The sequence below is a fragment of the Cryptomeria japonica genome, chromosome 1 (genome assembly GCF_030272615.1).
Source record: "Cryptomeria japonica chromosome 1, Sugi_1.0, whole genome shotgun sequence".
Lineage (NCBI taxonomy): Eukaryota > Viridiplantae > Streptophyta > Pinopsida > Cupressales > Cupressaceae > Cryptomeria > Cryptomeria japonica.
In genome coordinates this window covers 337,893,687-337,915,671 of record NC_081405.1, presented here as the reverse complement: position 1 = coordinate 337,915,671, position 21,985 = coordinate 337,893,687, and the positions used below count along the sequence as shown (strand labels likewise).

The following is a 21,985-nucleotide window of genomic DNA, read 5'->3' as shown; positions in this document are numbered from 1 at the left end:
TTATGTATTATGAATATATATATGAAATTAAGTATGACTGTCATACATATTGTAGTCCATATTAATATTACTATTAATTCTGCATAAGAACATAATTTGGCTTCATATATTAAGCATACTTATTAAACACATCCCCATGCATACCACCAACAACAAGGATGTTACTGCCTGTAACTTAATAACAGTTCTGATCTGATCTGATCCATGGTGATCTTACTAGATGTTTTTGATTCCTTTCCTTTATATCTCTCAATGTGAGGGAGAGGTCACACCTCTTCATCATGTATGCCCTTTAGCAAGAGACACACCCTTTCACCATTAGCACCCTTTGAAAGAGTGCAACTCTTCATTATTTCTGCCCTTTGAAAGGGACACAACCTTTCATAATCAGATCTGCACTTATTATTTAAATCAGATCTGCACTTCTCATTTCCAAACTATTCCCCCTCTCAAATGAGGTTCTCTTCTCCCTTATATATCTCATTGTTGAGGGAGTCACAACTTTTCTTTTCATGTCTTTTGACTTTTCATTAACTTAATTAATTTTTTTTTTTTGTATTAATTATCATAGAATCACAAAGCTCATTTTTGCTCATTCGAGCATCCACGTTACAAACTTATTACAAATACCAGCTCCTTTCGAGCAAACTTATTACAAATACTAGCTCCTTTCGAGCACCAAACTAGAAACAACAATTGGAAGACCAAGGGTCACAACTTAGAAATCCACTTTAAACAACCAATGGAAGACCAAGAGTCACAACTTAGAATTCTACACAAAGGTGTCCCTCATGGGAGTTGAACTTGGGTCTCCACATTGAGAACTCAATGCTTTAACCAACTAAGCTCAACCCCTTGGACTTAATTAATCATATTTAATTATATTATTTTATATTTTAATTTAATTTTAAATATTTTAATTTTATTATTATCATTTGTTATTAAATTTTATTTCAAAGTGGGCACATTACAGGTTTGCTATATGCCTAAATCACATGTAATGATGTGTGGAGAAGAATTAGAGTAACATCTTTTAAGTCCATACATTTGTTCTTCAGAAAAGACACCTTATAAGAATTTGAAAGGTATTCTAGATTTTGACCTCAGCAATTAATTTTGTAATTGTGGAATGTCAAAATGGTTTGAAAAGTTAACCAGCTCAAGAACTCTATTTTGTCCCGAAACTTTAAAATTGAATTAAAGAAGGAATCGGCATGAACTATGACAGATTTCGAATTCTTTTGTTAGTGAAATGTTGCAGTTGTAAGGTTAGTGGTTGGCTTTGGAAGAGAAGAATTCACATTTCTTTTTGAATTATGCTTTGATATATGATAGCAGGAGAAATCTAAATATCTGGGTTGTGTTTAAGATAACCATGATTTTTTTCTGATAGATAATATGAGGGTTAGGGCCCTCTCCAGTTACATTGACTTTCAGAAATGGATACATATGCTGTTTAAGATAGGCCAGAACTGAAATCAAAATGAAATTGACAAAACTAGAGTTTTTTTGATTGACACCATCACTATCGTTTAGCAGCTATATACATGACTATTCCATATTACAATGGAATAGTTAACGATTTTGTTTGACATTATAGAACCCAAAACCAACTGCATATGGGTAAATATCATTAACTATGAACAATTGTTGGGATATACAAAAAAGAGAGGCCATAATAACATATAAACATAAGATTCATCACTGGAAGACCAGACAGACCAGACTGTGGAGATATCAGCTTCCCACCACAGGACTGAATGAACTATCCTCGAGCTAAACTAATGTGGCTTTCTGAGTGAGAAGTTGTATAGCCTTTTCTGCCTTAGCTACATTGGAATGTTCTTGCAATGGAGAAGATTTCTCTGGTCAAGTGTGATTTGCCATTTCAACAGATGGATGATACCCTTCCATCCAACAACCATCATGAAGAAAATGTTGGATGAGGCCGATTCCTTTTTAAAGGCTTCTACAAACAGTTTGAATTGAGGCCAAACTGCAAAATTCACAACTAGGACAAAAAATCCAGGTAAGCTTGGTTAGATTGGCTTTGTCCACTGCTTCCAACAAACCCATAATAAACTTTTCTCAGATATAGAATCTGCCTAGAGATTTTGTTAGAGCTTTATTCTCTGTGATAAATGAGAACATTGATTACAGACATGGAAGGAATCTCCAAATTAACTTTGTGATACGTAGCGTCTTCTAGAAAATCTTGACTGAGAATTTCCTCAATAGCCTCATTGACATCTTCCTTTGTGAAGAAGGAAACCTTTCGAAGCCTGGCTGAAGTAATTTTGCCTATAAAGGCCATTTGTTGAACAGTTGAGCCCAGCATCATCATCCCCATTTCTGCCAGATAGCAATGAAGACCCTATTTGCCAGCTGCAGAGTGAATAGAAGAATGTGAACTAACAGATAAAATGAAACTTGACAATGTGTTGCGAAATAATGGGGACAACCCCACTGTTGAAATACTGTACACCTGATCATTAAAGTTGAGCGAGGCTTGCCTTGCTCTCATATTGCCACGCATGGTCCCATCCCTGCCACCTTGTCATTTGATAGGTGAAAATTACTGCTTCCAATTGATCAATGCCGCAACTTAAAAGAAAATCTGTCATCTTGTTAACCTCCCGGTAACAATGTGAGATGAGATATTCCTCAAGGGAATCAAGGAGAGATAATGTCTCCTTTAAGATATTTGAATTTTCCAATTCAACGGATGCCTCTTCTTCAGAGATTGAATAATAATCTGTGAGTTGCCCACAATAATCACCTTATTTGGAGGACAAGTTTTGAGCAGTTAAAAGTTGAGGAGAAGAGCTTCTTCCCGTGTCCCATTGTTCGTCCCTGAGGCAGGCTTCTTTGAGGCGGCTTTGATTAAAGTACCATTTGAGTCTGGAATAAGATACCTTGCACTTGAAGGACCTAGGTTCCCCTGCGATGCACCATCAAAATTCATTTTCTGTGTTCCTGCTGGGAGAGGGATCCATTTGATTCTTGATTTGTTTGTAGAGTTAATAGATGATGAGGAGAAAAAATTGGCTAAAAATCGTCAGAATTGCGATTTATCGGGAGTAAATATTCCGGACGATTTAATCTTTCAAAAAATCGCACTGTTTGAAGAGGATAAATCGCGAGCTAGTGTAAAAAAATCGTGTCTAAAAAAGCAATATCATTTTTTATTCAATGCAACCCTAGAAAGCGAGTTTGACGGGAGGTTGCACAGTCAAGAGTCGAAAGCTCTTCTTTATTTAAGCGTTTCACGGAAACAACATTCGCCGAATTTTGGCCATGGGGCAGATGTTAAAAGTCCAACCAAAGTTCGCTAAAATTCATTAAAAATTTGTAGCTGACAAAACGTTTTCTGAGGCTTCATCCTGATAACCCTTCTCGCCTCCGATGTTTTGTTTTTATTACATGCTTAATATCATTTCTTTGTTATTATGTTTTTATATTATTAATTTATATTATGTTTTCATATTTTGTTAATATTATGATTTATGTAATATATTAATATTATTAATATTTATTAGTTATTATTTTATTAATATAAATATATATAAATATGATTACATAGTTATAGTTATAATAGTTATTTTATTAGTATAATATGTTGCCTATAAAGCCATGCATTTAGTGCTTTAGATTTAATAACTCATCCATAGAACTCATCAATGTAAATTCTTTTCTTAAGAGGTAATATGCTATTATGTTCTCTAAATTTATAAATTTAGTGTATATGTGTGTTTTTTTAGAATATTTTAAGAAATTATATATTTTCAAATGTTCGATAAATTTGCCGATTTATTGTCGATTTTTTCCCGATTCCCGATTTTTAAAAAATTTCCGGCCAAAAGATTTATTGCCGATTAAGAGTTTTTCATCTTTTGGACAACCCATGATTGTAAATTTAAGATTACTGTGCTTTGTGCATGCTATTTCCTCTTTTTATGAAGTAATAGTCCACTGCCTGTTCTATATATATGATTTGTCACAAAAACTAGTCTTTGTATTATTATTTCAATTCTTCATTTAAATCACTATAGCTTCCATGGAACCAATGTGTGCTTCTCTATTTCTATTCTTGGTCTATCTTCTTTTTACTTATGACAAATTCAGCTCTGCATCTAGCTTTAAGCTCAAGCTTTAGGTTGGTCTCTGGTTCCTTTTCATTGAAATATACAAGTTAATGAGGTTTTCCTTTTTTGTCTCTCAAATAATTGGTTTGCTGTATTTCAAAAGATATGGGATATGAGCAATTAATTCTTTGAAGAATAAACAGCACATGACTTATATAATGTTATCAGGATGTTACATATAAAAATAAATTTTAAACAAGAGAAGTTATTTCTAAATAAAGTGGACAATGCTCTGAGTAAACTGGGCAATCGAAATACCTTCTTGCTATAGGCTGAGCCTTTAATCTTTTCAATGGCAGTGAATTCTCTATGTTCTAACTTGCTACATCTGCTTATCATCAATCCAATTTCATATGAAAGGATGACACTACTCCAATTGTACTTAGCTTCTTCCTCATGTTGTTCACAACTGGAGATTGCTATGATTGAAATGTGATCTGGTTAGTTATCCAAGCAAAACAGAGACCTGGCAATGGTGGAAGAAACATGCTTCTCTGATCTATATATTGCAGTCTTAAAATTTATCAAAACTTTATAGCATGCACAGTGTGATAAATAAATCTGGAATCTGTTACATGTCACAGATTTAAGAAATTGATTTCTGCATCCGTTCTATCAAAATAATTAAGTCAATTAGATAATCTATTTTAATTTAGTCGTTTCAGAGATTGACTTTACATTTTTCTCTTTCGATTTATTCATTTTTTTTTCTACACTTTGATACAGTCCATTGGAGGCTTTAGTGAAACAGAAATTCATATTGAATGACTAGCTGCTTCATAACTTTAACATCTATTACAATCTTGACTGCAACCATTGGTCCAGGTGGTAGATCAAAAAAAGAGGTTCAGTGTAGCTCAGTGAATGATGGCCCCCACTAACAAATTGATGGAAATGGATGAGAAAAAACAGGAAAAGGGTTTCCAATGGGGATAGAGGTAACAAAGTTGATCCAGACGTTTGTTCCACATAGAGGCCTCTTTGGCACACGATGAATCCAATTACTACGTTCTTCTTCCTGAAACGCATGCGGTCAAGTGGTGGTATACAAAGAAGCATCCAGAATTGATATGCAACACGATGCAACTTTGAAGAGAACACTCCAAGTCCTCTCCACAGAATCAACTCTCCTCCATATCAACTCTGCTCTGAAGTCGCTACTTGAATCTAGCATACACACATGATTCTCCATTAGCAGATGAGAGAGTAGGCCAGCAACATTCCCTCTAGTTGAAGAAAGAGTAGAGAAGATATATCCCCCTAAATGGGAAGTACCAAAACTCACAACTCCGAATGAGCAGTGATCACTAGTGCACAAAACTCAATGATGCCTTGTCAGATTTTCATCACAAGTCTCCTCTAACAATACCTTTTTGGATTTTCAACTCAAAGGAAAGTTTTAGTTAAGCAGTCCGTGCAGTTTTCAACATAATGAAACATGTGCAAAAGCATAAAGTATCAAAAAACTGATCATAACAAGGCCATGCACAAATCACCAACTTCAAATGCAGACAACAATAACACCAAGTGCTGCATCTTGCATCTGTTAACACACAATGCCGAACTAGATTAGCAAGAAACAAGAATTTAGCACAGTAAAGTCTTGCACACTCATCCGGAGAGTTGAGTATACAACATCAAACCTAATCTTAGAAGGAAAGAAAATCATCTTGAAGATGATCATTTGCATCGTAATCACAATCATGAGCATCAATGCCAATTGTCATGTTTGATGCATCCCTTATAGCAACCCCCTATCTTTGAAATCTTCACTCGAATTTGACACAAATTCCCCCCCTGGCAGATGAGAAAGGAGAAGGCTGACAACATCCACTTTGGTGGAGGAAGGAGCAGACAACATATGACCACTCAACTGGGAAGTACCAAAGTATACAACTTTGTATCAGTAATGATCAAAAGTGCACAAAACTCAATGATGCCCTTGTATCTTTTCAGAATGAGTCTCCACTAGGCCATCCATTTGGGTTTTCAACTTAATGAAGCTTTAGTTAAGCCACCCTTGTAGGTTTCAACTTAATAAAACATGTGTAAAAACACCAAGGATCACAAAACTTATCATCATGAGGGAATGCACACTTTATTAACTTCAAGATAAATACTGAACTTTGAGCATCTCCACAACAACAACAATCACACATTGGCATTGAGTGTTGCGTCTAGCATCCTCATCTTCACAATCTTGAATTGAAATAGTATTAAAGACAAGAAGTGAATCAAGCAAATGATGCTTGCATACACATGTGGAGATCAAAGCATATAAGACCAAGCCCAAGCTTTAAAGGAAAGAAGATAATTTTGAAGATCATTTGTGTCACAATCAAGAGCACAATTCCCTGCATTTGTTACAATCTTTGATGTCGGAGTCATATCTGTATCATTTGCAACAATACTAGCATCCCCAACAACAGGCACAAAGAGGGGACTGCAACACATAACATAGATCGCAAAACAATCTTTTGGAAGCAATGGGAAGAAGCATGTATATGTTGGCCAAGAAAAGCATATGGGTTTAGGTCAAAATGGTGAATTGATTGATGTCCATGACAACAACAATGAGAGCATAGAATGGGTCAATGTGTGGACAAACTAAGGAGTTGGACTTTACTAACACATGTATGTGAAGACTCAATTGGACATGGATGAAGAGTTCCACCAAACACAAAATGTATGAGTTTGGATTAATTTGGATTATAAGACCACGCAAGACCCTTAAAATTGAAGACCAAATCTTCACATATTGGTTTTATGATTTTTCCTTATCCACACAATAGGTTTTGACTAAGGATTAACAAAGACATTGCAAGACACATTTTCAGACTTAGGATTTTGACACAATGTTTTTCTTTGTCTTGGACACATTTCTTTGTGTGACACAAATGTCAACACAACACTCTTTCTCTATGACGTAGAAAAGGATTGAGACCTAACATTCAGTTTTTGTGAAAGGAAGTGGTGGTCACAACATGTTTTTTTTCAAGGTGATTAGAAATCCACAAAAGACAAATTTAATGCAGCTAGAGAATAAGGAGCAAGTAAAGCACATAGATGAGGGGAAGAAACATCAAAATGATCACAAGTGAACCCCAAGAAAGAAAAAAAGGATGGAGTTGTGAAAATTGAGAAGATCCTTGAATCTTTAGATGAAGTGTTTTGACATGCCAATTCACAATTAGGTTTGTTTATTACAACAAGGAAAACAAAATAAGCTCCTATAATTGATTCTTTTTCAATGCAAAAAATTGTTGAATTATTTGGTCATCAAGTTTAGATGGATCCTACAACAGTAATGAGTATTAGAAGACACTTTATGTCTCAATCCACGAAGATTCGAAAATGAGGAAAGTATTGTAGGAGTAGAAATTTGGTCTACCATGGCATTTCGAGAATATTGAGAGCTTACCAAGCAAAAGATGGCAATTGAAAATAAAATGACAAATGTCTAGGGGAAGGTTCAAAGGAAATGCCTATAGGTATTTGCACAATCCAATGACATAAATTATGTTTGATGTAGATTGTGCATCTACATTAGATTCTAAACTTGTTGAGGCCTATGAAAAGTTGAAGAAAGAACCTTTGTGATAGAGAGAGATTACATTGCTAAAAAGTTTTGAGGTCATGTAGGAATAATTGAAGGCAATTGAGTAAATTGCTGTGTAAGTTAGAATACCCTTATTTAGCTGGTCATATTATAAGGTATATGAACCAGAAGTTACTTAGTAGTGAACAAGGTATGGGATGCTAAATTAGATCCTATAATAGAGGAACTTAAGAAAACTCATGATGTTGAGGGGATGTTGTAGAAAGTTTTGAAGTAGTGATAGACCAAAGTTGTGAGTAACAAAGTCTTGGGTATACAAATGAAATGAAAATGTGGATGTCGGCTTGTTGGTCCTTGCTAACGTAGTTGTAGAGGATGCAAAGAACCATTTGAAGACAAGACCAAAGACTATTTGAAATCTGTAATTACTCTTGTTAGGATTTATTCTTGTAGTGTCAAATTTTTCTTGAGTTCATTCCCCTTTATTGTCCCTGCCCTAGTTATCCACCATTTATTATTAACTAGATCATTGCGCCGGACGGGAGAGTGTTGGCTTATCTTGGAGAGTTGGCCATCCAGGAGGCATTCGGGATTCCAAATTACAACCGAACCTCATTCAAAGCTAAGGAAGAAACCACAAGAATTTATGAGGACCAGCTTGAGCCTTGCACAACAACTGTCAATAAGATGTGGCTGGAGAAGCCAAGAACCACCCTCAAAAAAGTGCCAAAGAGGTTGCTTCGCGCTGATTTCAAGGAAGATTACGGGGATATTATTTTGCTACTAAATAGAGTAATGGGCAGCCCTCAGGGTGCGCCTTTTGAGGCCTGGATGTATTACTTTATTGACGAGATCACTTCGGGGGTCAAAATGTTCAATTGGTCTTGGATAATTAGCGACAATCTACATGAACAACTGAGAAATTTGGAAAGGACAAGGTCCTTTTACATGAGCTCCTACATTATTTACCTACTAGCAAGAAACTACAGATACACAAGACTGATTTGCAAAGGTGTAGTAGGTAATAGCGAGAATTAATTCAAACCTTATGACTGTTACCCACAACTGCAGCTTCATGAAAAATCCCACTTCAAGCAAGTGAATGATGCATTTTTGATGTACATCACTAGGATAATGCAGGGGGGAACTCATCAAAGGCTCACTCAGGAAGCCAAGGACTTGATAAGCAAGTTGGATCCTGGATTATCCAGTATCCGAGATTCACATATGTGAGAGTCCAGGGATTTACCGGATGTCCTTACCGATTCCGATTTATCCCACCAACTGAATGATATTGCTTGAAATTATTAGGCAATTGGAAACATATGAGGGCTTCCAAAGAGCAAAACACAAGACTGCCATTTCCTTTCCATTCTTTATTGGAAAAATGGTTGAATCCTGCCCATCAACATAGGCAGCTGAAAGTGCAAGGCTGGAGATGCAGTGGTATCCATTCGTTTTCTACTGATCTAGGGCTAATTTTGACCCTCACAATCACATTGGATTGGTAAATGGAGAGAAGTACAGGTATAGAGTGGATCTTGAGGACTTTTGGGCAAATTCTTTGGACAAATTTGATGTCAGGAAAAGACTATGGTCCATATTACTTGTAAGTTTGATCAGAACAATCGAGCTTTTCCATGTGCCTGATCAGCTAGAGGATGATGGAGAGTACACTCAGCCACGCTTTAATGAGAATAAGCCTCTTCCTCATGTGAGATGGTCGGAATCAGAACTTGTAGATTTAGCCACCTTGATGCGGCTAGTTGTCAAATATTCACAATGGTGGGTTGATCAGCAAGTGCAAGAGCTGAAACGAAGAAGTATGACTATCACTTTCAATTCGATGGGTGTAATGGAGTCATATTCTTCTAATTAAGGAGCATCTCAAAGTGCTGGGCCACTTGAAAGTATTGATTCAAGAAAAAGAAAAGAAATAGTTGAAGGTTTTGCGAGATCCAAAGGGAAGAAAGTTGTAAATGAGGGGATTGCTAAAAAGAAACAGAGATCAGAGCCATCCCATTCCGCCACATCAAGAAGTTTGAACGATGTATTAATTCTTGAGGATGAACCAATGGCTGAGAAGAAGATTCCTTCTCCAATCCATGAAGGAAATATAGAATCAATCTAGCAGGGGGATCAAGAGCCCCCTTCTCCTTCAAACACATAAATACTTGAGTCAGATAGTGATGAGATGGAAATCCTAGACGAGGGATTCCCAAGAGGGAATGATTTCTGTTCTTTGTGGGGTCGAGGATAATCCGTGTGAAGAAAGTAATCAGGAAGAAAAAGGTATTAAACAATCTACAATTCCTAATTGGTTAAAAGAAAGATTGAAAATAAAAGCGCCTATAGAAGTTTAGGAAGAAGATGACACAACCGATTTCTTGGTCAGATTAGAGGAGGTGAGAGTAAAGAAGACAGCCAAAAGGTTTTCCACAATTCAAAGGGATGAAACGGGCTGCCATTCAGTTCTGATTGCTGTGCCGAAAGTTGATAAGGCAAAGGAAGACATTACTCCTTACGAGTATGAAATCACCAATATCAACTTAGGTCCAACCACCAAGGGTCAAGAAGTTGAGGACCTAGACAATTCAGTCAATTCCATCAAGGCAAGACTGGAAAAGGAAATAGGGAAGAAAAGAGAATACAAGAAGGAAATTGAGCGCTTGAAGAAGTATGTTCAACACTTGACCAAGCCTCTTGATCAAAGTGATACAGTGGTTCCTCCACTTTTGAATCTCTCGCAGGAAGCAATTGGAGATTCCGAAGATGGGAAGGTGACAACCAAAGAGGCCAAAGAATGGATGGCAAGCAACAGTGAAGAAGTTGCAACATTTGTGGAAAAGTTAATGTTGATGTATGGACAGACTTCTTCTTTGCTCTCCAAAATTGCAAACATGGTAGAAACATGGGAGGACCTTCATGATATTCAGGATAGAATAATCTCGTGCCTAAGGGTGTTGAAAGGAATTGCTAAGCAGGAATTGATTGATGGAAAGATAATTGCAGCAGGGGCTGCATATGATTTCAACACATGGTATTGGGCATTGGTTGCATGAAACAAATTCCTAGAAAAGGCGAAGGCTGATGGTATCAAAGTCGAGGAGAGAATTAGCGAAATTCAGAATAAGATTTTCCTTGTAGTTGATATACTTGGGAAAGAGACTGTTCAAGAAAATGATATGCAGGTGGAAAATCTAAAGCTCAAAACTTAGGAGAATTTCTTTGCCATCAACGGACCAATCCTAAAACAAAATTTGACTAAGGCATTGAATTTCTTGTCCATCTGGGATGCCTTCCGGAAATAGGAGTTGGAATGGGAGAATGCTTTTGCCACATGCAGATGACTTGGACGGAATGGAATTTAGGGTGAACATGCTGTCACATGTCACGATGGAAAAGGTCATCCTAATTGTGTCCAGGTTCATCGAACATGCTGCCTCTCAAGAGGATAAGGATGCACCTTCCTAGAAGATAGCTCCTCGCGCCACTTGTCCATGCATTTGTTCTTGTTGTTATTATGGGAAACCCTAATTAGGGTAGTTGTGTCTTAATCTTGACTGTTGATCTTTGATTGATCTCGGCTTTTCATTTGTTTTCGAAACTCTATATAAGCTCCTCTTCTCTCATTTTATTGTGTGGAGAGATTTATGAGATTGTTGCTAAGAGCTATCTTGACAATAAAAGTTCATTTGCATTTGCTTTGAATCCTTATTGTTATCACATGGTTGCATGGTTTCATGTTTTCTTCAACTTAGAATAGATTTGCTTTACAAAGTTGCTAGATGAATGAAAGATTAGATAGCATAGATTGGTGAAATTGTGGCTCATACTTATTTTGAACAAATGATTTTTGTTCATTGTGTAAAGTTAACTTGAGCTTATTTTGTGGATGATTTAACTTCTACTTTGGATAAATATTGTTCATTTGATGGTATTATTCACAATATGAAAATATTTAGCACAACCCTTGAAGATTGCACCTACTTTGCGTAGTTATCCTTAGTGTGGCGAAGCAGAGTGTGGTTATTGGTTTCACCTAATCTTTACCATCTCTTAAATTCGTAGTAGTATTATAGAATTTCTAAACCCTTTTTTTTTTAAAGTCTAAATTGAGGAAATCCCAAAAACAAAGCAGAAAGTTTTCATTACAATTGAAATTCACAAGTCCCCCTTGGATTACTAGCATACATCACCCAAGGAGCTATATTCAACATTAAAGTCGCTATTTTGCAATGTAAGCCTTGGAATCACCATATGATTTTCTTTGCAATCTTAGCATATGCGATGATTTTATTCAAGAGAGGATAGAGTGTCTTTTGGACATCTTTATTCTGTGTTCGGTGTGTCATAAAACATGCGTTGACACAACCAATGAGAAAATTACAATTCTTTGAATGTCCTTTCAGGGAAAGGACCGATGAAAAATGAGTTGTAAAATCATATTAAATGTAATTCCACATGTCTATTTCCTTCTTTGTAGGACTTTTGTTTGATGAATCTGAACATGTTGATCCTTAACTTGTCATTGGTGGAGATGAATAGACACTGTTATCACAAAATCTTGCACCCTTGCTAAGCAATCAACTCAGCAACCTTGTGAAACATGGAAACAACCCCGAAGTGTGGGACCCTGCACAAGGGGTTGAATCTCCGGAGAAGGCCGACTTCCTTCTTCAAATAGGTGCAGGTGTTGAACCAACTCAACTCTCTAAAACTAATTCCTAAGCCTACCTAAACAACTTGCAGAGGTAAAGGGAAGAGAGAATGCTGGAAGTAGAAGGATGTGATGCACCAAGAAGAGATTGTTCCTCTCCCCACTCGAAATGGCACAAGGAATCAATTGAAATGCCTAAGAGACGCACAAACTTCAATTGCACGAGTGACCCAAACGCATGTGGAGGTTAGGATTTTCTAAGTGTCAAGAGAGGAGAAGGATTCCCACAAGTCACACTTAGAAAACAAGTTAACACATCATACATGTGAAAGAAAACCACAAACATACACTTATAATGGAGGTAAGAGCACATACACAACATGCATAAGTTAAAGTAAGGCAAGAATGGTAGTTTCAATTCATTCAAAGGCCAAAGGCCAAACTTATAGTTGCAAAAATGCAAAAATATTACAAGTCTTTAAGAGAAGAGAAAAGCATAAGAAAGCTCAAGCCAGCAGGGAGAGAACCCCTTACAATGAGGCTTAACAGCCCTATATAGAAAAAGGTTACAAAGGTGATCATGACCCCTGCATGTTAGTCTGGAAGTGCAGGGAAGTGCATGCAAGCAACCTAGCCATACCCACAAAGAGCAATCCTGAGAAGGTGGATTGACTAACCTTCCAAAGTCAGATATGACATAAGTCACCAAGCATGGCCCCGTACCTCCTTGATGGAAATCCTACCAAAAACATTTAATGCACCCTCGTGGCTCCGCAAAAGAAAGTGCACAAGTCACCAAAACTGTCGGAGCATTAAAAGCCTTGAGTGCTGATCACGCCATCTGGAAGTGTCGCCAGTCGGAAGGAAGTCTGGAAACTTCGGAAGTTCGGACTCCCGAAGTGGGAAGACAAGGGAAGAACTTCGGAACCTCGGGGTTTTGGAGTTCTGGGATAGGAGAAAGGAGGGCAGCAAGGAACCTCGGGGTTCCGGAGTTTCGGAGAGAAGAAGGAAGAAGGGCTAGGAGGGAACTTCGGAACCTCGGGGTTCCGGAGTCCTGAAGAAAGGCAAGGGAAGGGAACTTCGGAACCTCGGGGTTCCGGAGTTCCAAAGAACTGCTCAAAGGAACTTCGGAACCTCGGAGTTTTGAAGGAAGGGCTAAGCTAGAGAAGGGAACTTCGGAACCTCGAGGTTCCAGAGTTACGAAGAAGGGAAGGGAAAGGGAGAAGAACTTCGGAACCTCGGGGTTCCGGAGCAGGAAAGAAAGTGGCTAAGGCAAATAACTTCGGAACCTTGAGGTTCCGGAAAAGGAAGAAAGAAAGAGACAAGGGCAAAGAACTTCGGAACCTGGGGGTTCCGGAGTTCTGGAGAAGGGAAAAGAGGGGGCAAAAAGAAAAGAACTTTGGAACCTCGGGGTTCCAGAGTTCCGGGGAAGAAGAAAAGGCCAAGGGAGGAACTTCCTTCGGACAAGGCAATACTTCACACTTCATGATTCTTCTCTCCTTGATCAATTGGGGCCGCGCTGGTCCATGGAACATATCTCTGATCGGTTCTCACTGATGGACTAAGGGTGTCATAAAAGGACAACAAGCACCACCTTAGCTTTTACATGTTTCAACCCCACTTCTATATCATCATAAAGAAGTCTTTGCATTTCTAACTTTGATTTACTCTTCTAAAACTATCTTGATTATTCCTTTTGCATTTCATCTTCATCTTTGAAATCCTTTGTGATGTTTTGCATTTCATCTCCTTGAATATCTTGATTTTTACCTTTCGCTATCTTACTTGGAAATCCTTGGCCTTGATCTTCTTGTCGTTGTTGTATACTCCATTTTGTAATCAGCTTCTTTGTCATCTTCTTGAAGTGTTGATCTTGTCTTCCGTCGCATTGTTGAGTCCATCATTCAAGGCAATCCTTCTTCTTGATTTCCTTGTCTTTGAGCTCCTTTATGTTGTTGTCTTTCATCCTATTCCATCGTTCACTATCATCTTCCATGCAATCATTCCTACAAAAGGGAGAAAATATCTTAGATTATAATTAATGAATGAAATTCCATGTAAATAAAATGCAAGAAGATTGAGGGTTCAATATCTTGGATTCTTAATTCATGCTGAAGAAGTTTAAAAGAAAATTCATGATAATCAATCTTTAATATTAACTTGTGAAACAACATCAACAATATCATCACCAATTCATAAAAATTGCTCGACAAAACCCTTCCTCAATCTGGAAATGGCATTTTTCACTTGGAAAATGAAGCTTCAGGTTTGCAATATCATAGAAATTCTGGAAATGAAATTTTAATTGTGGACAAATGTTCAAATTGCAAGGGAAATTGTTCAGATTTGTATACAAATAACTTGTTTTCCTTCACAAATTGCTTCATAAACCCCTTTTAAACCCTTCTAAAATCTGGAAACAAGACTTTCAAATCTTGAGGATTTTCTGGAAATGAGGTTTTAAATCTGGAAATGATCAGATGGAGAAGGAAACTATTCAGATCTGTGGGTCAATTACTTGCATTTTCTTCAAAATTGCTTCCTCCACTTTCAATGTCAAGTCATAAGAATCTTAGTTGTCAACCACACATTTCCTTCTTCATTTTACTTGATTTGGAAATCTGATTTCCCTTGTTCAAACTCGCCTCATTCTCTGGAATTCGCCTTCCCTTCTGCTGTGGGTTCGTGTTGATGCGTTTTTTGTACACGACCAAACACAGAATAAAATACCCAGAGGTATCTTATCCTCTCTTGAATAAAGCTCCTCGAATGCTGAAGATTTCGCAGAAGGTTCAATCGGAGCAACTCCAAGGTTCTGTTATGTAGGTTCTCTACTCGTGGATAAGCACCAGTGGTCGTTGTGTTTGCTGTTTTACAAGGGGCCTTACGTACTTTCTAAGAAAGCTTGTTCTTGCAACTACTTTTCAATGAGGAAAGTGAATTCTCCTAACTTTAACTGATATTTCAAAAAAGGCAAAAGATAAGGGGGATAAGGAGGCGATGCTAAACTAAGCCTAAGAATGACTAAATGAGGAGTGGCCTTGGTAAAACTCTACCAATTTCAGTATTGCCAAAAGATTACAACTCTATTGGAATTGGTGCGATCTTCTGAGGGGATTCAATGATTTTCGAATCATCAATGGAATAGATACTATCAATAAAATACATATCAATATCTCCAACAATGATTGAACTCTTAAACAATCTTAATACCTCCAGTTGACCACACAAGGCGTGCTTACAATCAGTAAGGAGCTAGTGGCTTGGACTATGAGTTTTACCAAAGATCAAATACAACATTCGTCCTTCAATCTAATTCTAAAATTTAAGTACTATCTCTACTAAGAGTGATTCAAGAAGATAAACAACCATGAAGATAGCCACAAGGATTGCAATAAAACACCATAACTTCAATATTTCATTGATCTCATAGCAAAATAAAATAACAATTGTTCAACTTTCTCTCTTCACTACTTTCTCTGTTGCTAACAATCTTAATCTTTTTCTCTCTTTTTTCTCTAACTCTTAACTCTTTAGAATGAATTGAGTGAGGGCTTATATAGCACTCTTAAATACAATGAACGACCTGGATCTAAAGAAGATCAAAGGCTGAGATCTTGACACCTAACCCCTAATTAGGGTTTGCCACAAAAATCACCCTAATCAGATAAGCATCATCATTCCATAGCCAATAGAAATTGACACAAATAACGAGGAAACATAGCCCAATAGGAATTGAATTGCCACATCATTTCTTAACAACTTTTCATCTAGAATTTTGTTCCCTTTTCTATGTTCTTTTCTGGCATATTCAATGAATCTAGACGTAATCCTCTTGATCTCAGCAATGGGAATCTCATGCAGGTTCTTTATCCGCTCTTCCAAGTGAAGGACCTGATCAAAGGCTACAAGAAGGGTCATCTCCCATCCATGCTCTAGTTCTTTTGTTTTCTCGATTAGGAACATAGTAGCATACATCTGATCTCTCTGCTTTTCTGTGATCATGTTCTTCTCTTTGCAAAAAAAATCTTGATCCTGTCTTCCAATTCTTGGACATCCACATCTGTTTCGATCTCTATCCTTCTATCAAGGATTGTACATAATACATCGAACACCTTATCCTGAATAGGATGGATAGTGCCCTCAACTCGACTGCATCTACTATTGATGTCTTTGAATATAACTTCCTTCATTTGGAGTAAAGTTGACCATTGTAGAAGATTATGGGTTCCTCCATTTATTATCTTTTCTTGTGCTAAAACTTGTCTAGATGTCCTTATTACCTGTAATATAGGGATGACAATATCTCTAGTGTGAGTGAAGGCATCTACAGTTATCAATAGATTATGAATGATCTCAAGGACTTGGATAGCTCTATGGACTATCTTCATCATTCTTGTTACAAATTCAATGGCTACCTTGTAGGATTCATCAATCCATGAACTCATGAGTTGGGCTAAGTTCTTCATCTTTTCTACCTCATTTATCGACTCAAGAGGAAGTGAATGCAAGGGTGATACTGCTGGATCCTGTCGCCTTAATGGTTGGTTGAGGTGGCTAAAATAATTCCTCCAAGTGCTAACCTCCTTTTCCAGCCTCTTATTCTTTTCCATTTCTTCCTTGAGTTTATCATTAAGTGCTCTCACTGAATCAGTTGCTTCTTCCATAGCCTGCTCAGAGGTAAGTGGACCAAGATCAAATGTTTCTAAATCATATTCCTCTGCCATAATCTCATCCTCATACTTGTCCACTACTGGTGTGGCTACCTGTATCTTCTTGGATCCTGCATCATCTCTAATTACCTTTGACATCTTTGTAGCCTTTCTCTTTTCGATTTCTTCTTGGGAGTTTCCTATGAGACTTTCCAAATCAAATACTTGTTCTTCCTCTTCAACTACAACTACCCTTGTCAGTCTTTCTTTTAGCCAATCTCGAATGGAAGACTTTCTTTCCCTTACCTGTATTTCCTTAGGCAGAGGTCTCTCGTCTCTGAAAGGAGATGTTGCTTCATCATCATTCTTTTCTTCTTGTTGTTCATTAGCACCAACCTGGAGAGGAAGAGATTGACTTGATGAGTGCTGAGGTGTTCGTCCTTTGCCTTGTTTATCATTCTGCACCATGGATTCCATAGACTCATCAACTTCATACACTATCTCTCTTTGATCCTCTCCTTGACTTATCTCCTTTTCATGTCTAGAAGAAGTACTCGGTGGACGATCAAGATTCACCTTTTGTTTCTTCTTGGAGGGTTTTCTCTTCTCAAGGCCTTTTCTCTTCGACCCCTTGGAATGAGAAGTATTTTCACTCACACTTGCTTCTCCTTCTTCTGTTTTTGCTTCTAGGGTGAATGCCATGGCTATATTCTGCTCCTTCAATTTTTTATGTTGTAAGTCCACCCATCTGCGAGTGCAATTTAAAACTGGGTCCATCAATGCTCTCAGGTCTGCAACTTCTTGCTCATTCCAATCTATCTTCACTTCTTTATCTTCTTTCTCATAGGATGATTGGAGATATCTACCATTGTCTTGTGCTTGATCGGCTACTCTATAAACTTTACATTTCCTGATAAGATCCAAGGGTAATCTAGAATGCATCTTTCTTTTCACCTCCACATCATCTTGAACATTCATCCAAAAGTCCTCTACTTGAAACTCATGTCTGTACTTCTTCCCAACTGTCTCTTCCATATGACCATGAGGATCAAAATTCTCTCTTGAGGCAAAGGATGTGAATGAATACAGAGATAATTCCTTTTCTGCATCTTCGGCTGCTTGAGAATTAGGACACACTTCAATTGAATTTCCCAATAAAATAGGTACGGGGATACCATTTCCATGCTTATGTCTTGATGCTTTAGCATAAGCTACTGACTGTCTAGTCACTTCAAATAATATTATTCTGTCTGTAGGATACCTTGGCAACATATAGGGAGGTGAAGGACATCCATGGACCCTGATGTAGGTGAATTTTGGAAATTGAATGAACCATGCACCATGTTTCTTCACGAGCTTTCGTGCTTCCAGAGACAGTTGTTGGTGAATCCCTCCTTGCAATGTCCTAGTGATATACATTGTGAAGGTGTCATTGACTAGCTTGTAGTCATTCTTAGGTGGATGATGCAGTTGAGCATAAGAATCACATGCTCTTATCTCTCCTGTCCCTCTCCCAAAAACTCCTCTATGTGGTAGCCCTGCATACTCAAAACTTCTGACTAAAGAATATATAACATATGAACTCATGTGGAATGACTTAGTAGGGTCTAACCTCCTCAACTGCACATCTAGGTTATTGCTAATAATTTTGGCCCAATTGAACATTCCTTTTCCTTGGACGATCACTTGAATAAAGAAGAACATCCACTTGTCGAAGAAGAAGGCCTGAGAGGCACCTATAACCCGATTGAGCATGGTTATCAAGTCTCTGAATTCCTCTTGGAAATCAATTTTGTGTGGCGTATTAGGTATCTTGTTCAAGCGAGGCCTACTCTTGAGTAAGCAATTCTTATTGATGAAGTTCAGACAGGTATCAGGATCATCTTCATAGATAGACTTAGCTCCTTCCAAGCTCTTGTAGATCATATCTCTCGGCTCCGGGAGATGAAAAGTTTCACTTATAGCTTCTTCTGAAAGATAGGCTAGGATAGTTCCATCCTCGGCTACGATTGTCCTTGAATGTGAATCATAGTGCCTGGCACATTCGATCATCAGCTCATGACATTTGACTACGGGAGGGAAGCCTGCGGCCTTGATGATGCCACTCTCAATTATCTTCTTGGCTATGGGTGATGGCTTGCCAATGTAGGGTGCTTCTCGAAACTTCTTCACATTGAAGTTCCCTAAGTTGGTGTCTCCAATATTGCTCCATTTGGACACGATCCTTGTCTCCAAATCGTCATTCTTTTGATCTTCTTTGATGAGAGCCTGCCGGGTAGCGGATCCACTCGCCTTGGGGGTCGCCATTTGCTACCTTCGAATTCTACTTATCAATTTGAAAAGAGGGATAAAAAATAGAGATTTCTGCTGGATTCACCCTCCTTCCAAGTGGTATTCCAAGGGTTTGAAAAGTCTTTGATCTGCACTTCAGGTTTGTCTTTGTTGATCCAGCCCTTAATCAGCCTTTATGAATCAGAAATTTACCTTCTTATTGCAATCTGCTCCTAAAATTCGCTTTAGGAAAAACACAAATGAATAAATGATTAAAGCTTCACATTGAAGTTCCCTAAGTTGGTGTCTCCAATATTGCTCCATTTGTACACGATCCTTGTCTCCAAATCGTCATTCTTTTGATCTTCTTTGATGAGAGCCTGCCGGGTAGCAGATCCACTCGCCTTGGGGGTCGCCATTTGGTACCTTCGAATTCTACTTATCAATATGAAAAGAGGGATAATAAATAGAGATTTCTGCTGGATTCGCCCTCCTTCCAAGTGGTATTCCAAGGGTTTGAAAAGTCTTTGATCTGCACTTCAGGTTCGTCTTTGTTGATCCAGCCCTTAATCAGCCTTTATGAATCAGAAATTCACCTTCTTATTGCAATCTGCTCTTCTACTTCTGCTCCTAAAATTCTCTTTAGGAAAAACACAAATGAATAAATGATTAAAGCTTCACAAACCTTCTTCCCTTTATATGGAATTAAGAGAGATTTGCATTATTTACCCAAATGAGGTTTGATTAGCAACTCATGAGAGGAAAAATGTGTCTTGAGTGGCTTAATTTGTGAATTTCTTGAAGAGGCATAGACAAGCCTAGGAGATATTGATGTTTCTTCAGTGTTTGCCACTTTTCTCCATTTTTTATCATTATTCCATCATCTTGATCCTTCTTCTAATGTTTTTTTTTTGCCATTATGAGCGTTTCCTTCAACCAAGGTGAAAAATGAGGATCACTAAGGACTTCGCCCTGGACTCTTTGGAAGGGTCAGGAGCGATTTCTATGATTAGGCCCAAGTTGTATCACTTCTTCACTCTGAATCGCTCCTCAAGGTAAGCGTATGCTAGTCTTAGCTCTTCCAAAGCCTAGGGATTCATTTTTTATCAACCATCATGAGTGAATTAGGTGATCTTGAGAATTTCGCTCTGGACCCTTTGGAAGGGTCAGGAGTGAAATTCATCCCTTAGCTCAAAATCCTTACTTCTTGAACTCATAACCTATTCAAATGCATGCTTATGGCAATCTTTAAGAGCAATTCACCCTGATCAATGTTTTGGCTTAACACAAACTTGAAGGAAAAATGATATTTTGTGAATTTTGCTCTAGACCCTTTGGAAGGTTCAGGAGTGAAATTCTTTCCTCGCTTGTTTTCTCTTACTTAGCTCCATTCTTCTCACTTTGTTCTTCCTTGACTCTCTCATTTGGATCCATCTCTCCACCTGACAACATCTGCTTGACCCCCAAAAGGCCTGAAAGGGGAAATTCGCTCAAAATCATGGCCAGGGACAGGACCTATTTAGGATTTCGCTTTGGACCCTTTGGAAGGGTCAGGAGCGAAATCCTTGTCCTATCTTAAAATCTTTATTTTTGGTGACCATAATCCATTCAAGGGCAATCCTAGGGGCCTCTCCAAACTTATCTCACCTTGATCAAGGTTTGTCTTGACACAAATTTAGAAGAAAGAATAGGTTTTAGGTTTTTTCGCTCTGGACCCTTTGGAAGGGTCAGGAGTGAAATCCTCGCTCTTGAGCTCATTTCTTCATTCTTCCACTTCAATTCACCTCAAAGGTCAAGGAAACGTTACTCCATTCCTATCTAGGCCATAAAAACCAAAAGTTTGACTTGTTTTGAAGGGGAAATAGGTGTTAGGAATTTCGCTCTGGACCCTTTGGAAGGGTCAGGAGCGAAATCCTAGTTTTTGCTCAATTCCTTCACATTTGTTGATTACTAGCAACTCAAAGTCATGCCTAAGGACATCTCCAATCCTAATTCACCCTAACCCACACTTGTCTTGGCATAAAATGAGAGAAAAGAGAGGTTTTGGGGAATTTCGCTCTGGACCTTTGGAAGGGTCAGGAGCGAAATCCACATTCTAGGCTTGACTCTTCATCTTTTCAACTCCAATCTTCTTTGCAAGGCAAAAATACATCACTCTTCGCCCAAGGAACAAGGTTTGTAGCCTAAGCAAGGAAGTAAATGAGGTTTATGAAGAATTTCGCTCTGGACCCTTTGGAAGGGTCAGGAGCGAAATTCATATTCTAGGCAAAATCTTCACCTTTTAATGCTTTCAATCACTTCCCAAGGCAAGAACATATCAATCCACCTTCCAACATGCCTTAGAAACCAAAAACTTGGCCAAAACAAGGAAGAAAATGAGAGTTATGGGGATTTTCGCTCTAGACCCTTTGGAAGGGTCAGGAGCGAAATCCTCATTCTTTGTTGATTTTCCACTTCATTCATCCAATTCTCCCTCAAACTTGATCAATTTCAAGCTCCTTTCACCATAATCAAGGCAATCCACCATCAAACTAGCTCAAGACAAGGTCAACCTAGGGCTTAAGGCAAAAAAGAAGGTCAAATTGAGGATTTCGCTCTGGACCCTTTGGAAGGGTCAGGAGCGAAATTCTCCTTCCAGGTTGATTCCATCATTTCATCGCCTCAAACCTCCTCTCCAAGGCAAATATGCATCCAAGTC

General features: G+C 38.1%; 1 protein-coding gene across 3 annotated transcripts in view; it reads left to right on the top strand.

The window, feature by feature from the left end:
- LOC131043582 (carotene epsilon-monooxygenase, chloroplastic) overlaps positions 1–21,985 on the top strand; it is an 80,010-nt gene that overhangs the window by 5,026 nt on the left and 52,999 nt on the right. The window lies entirely within an intron of this gene.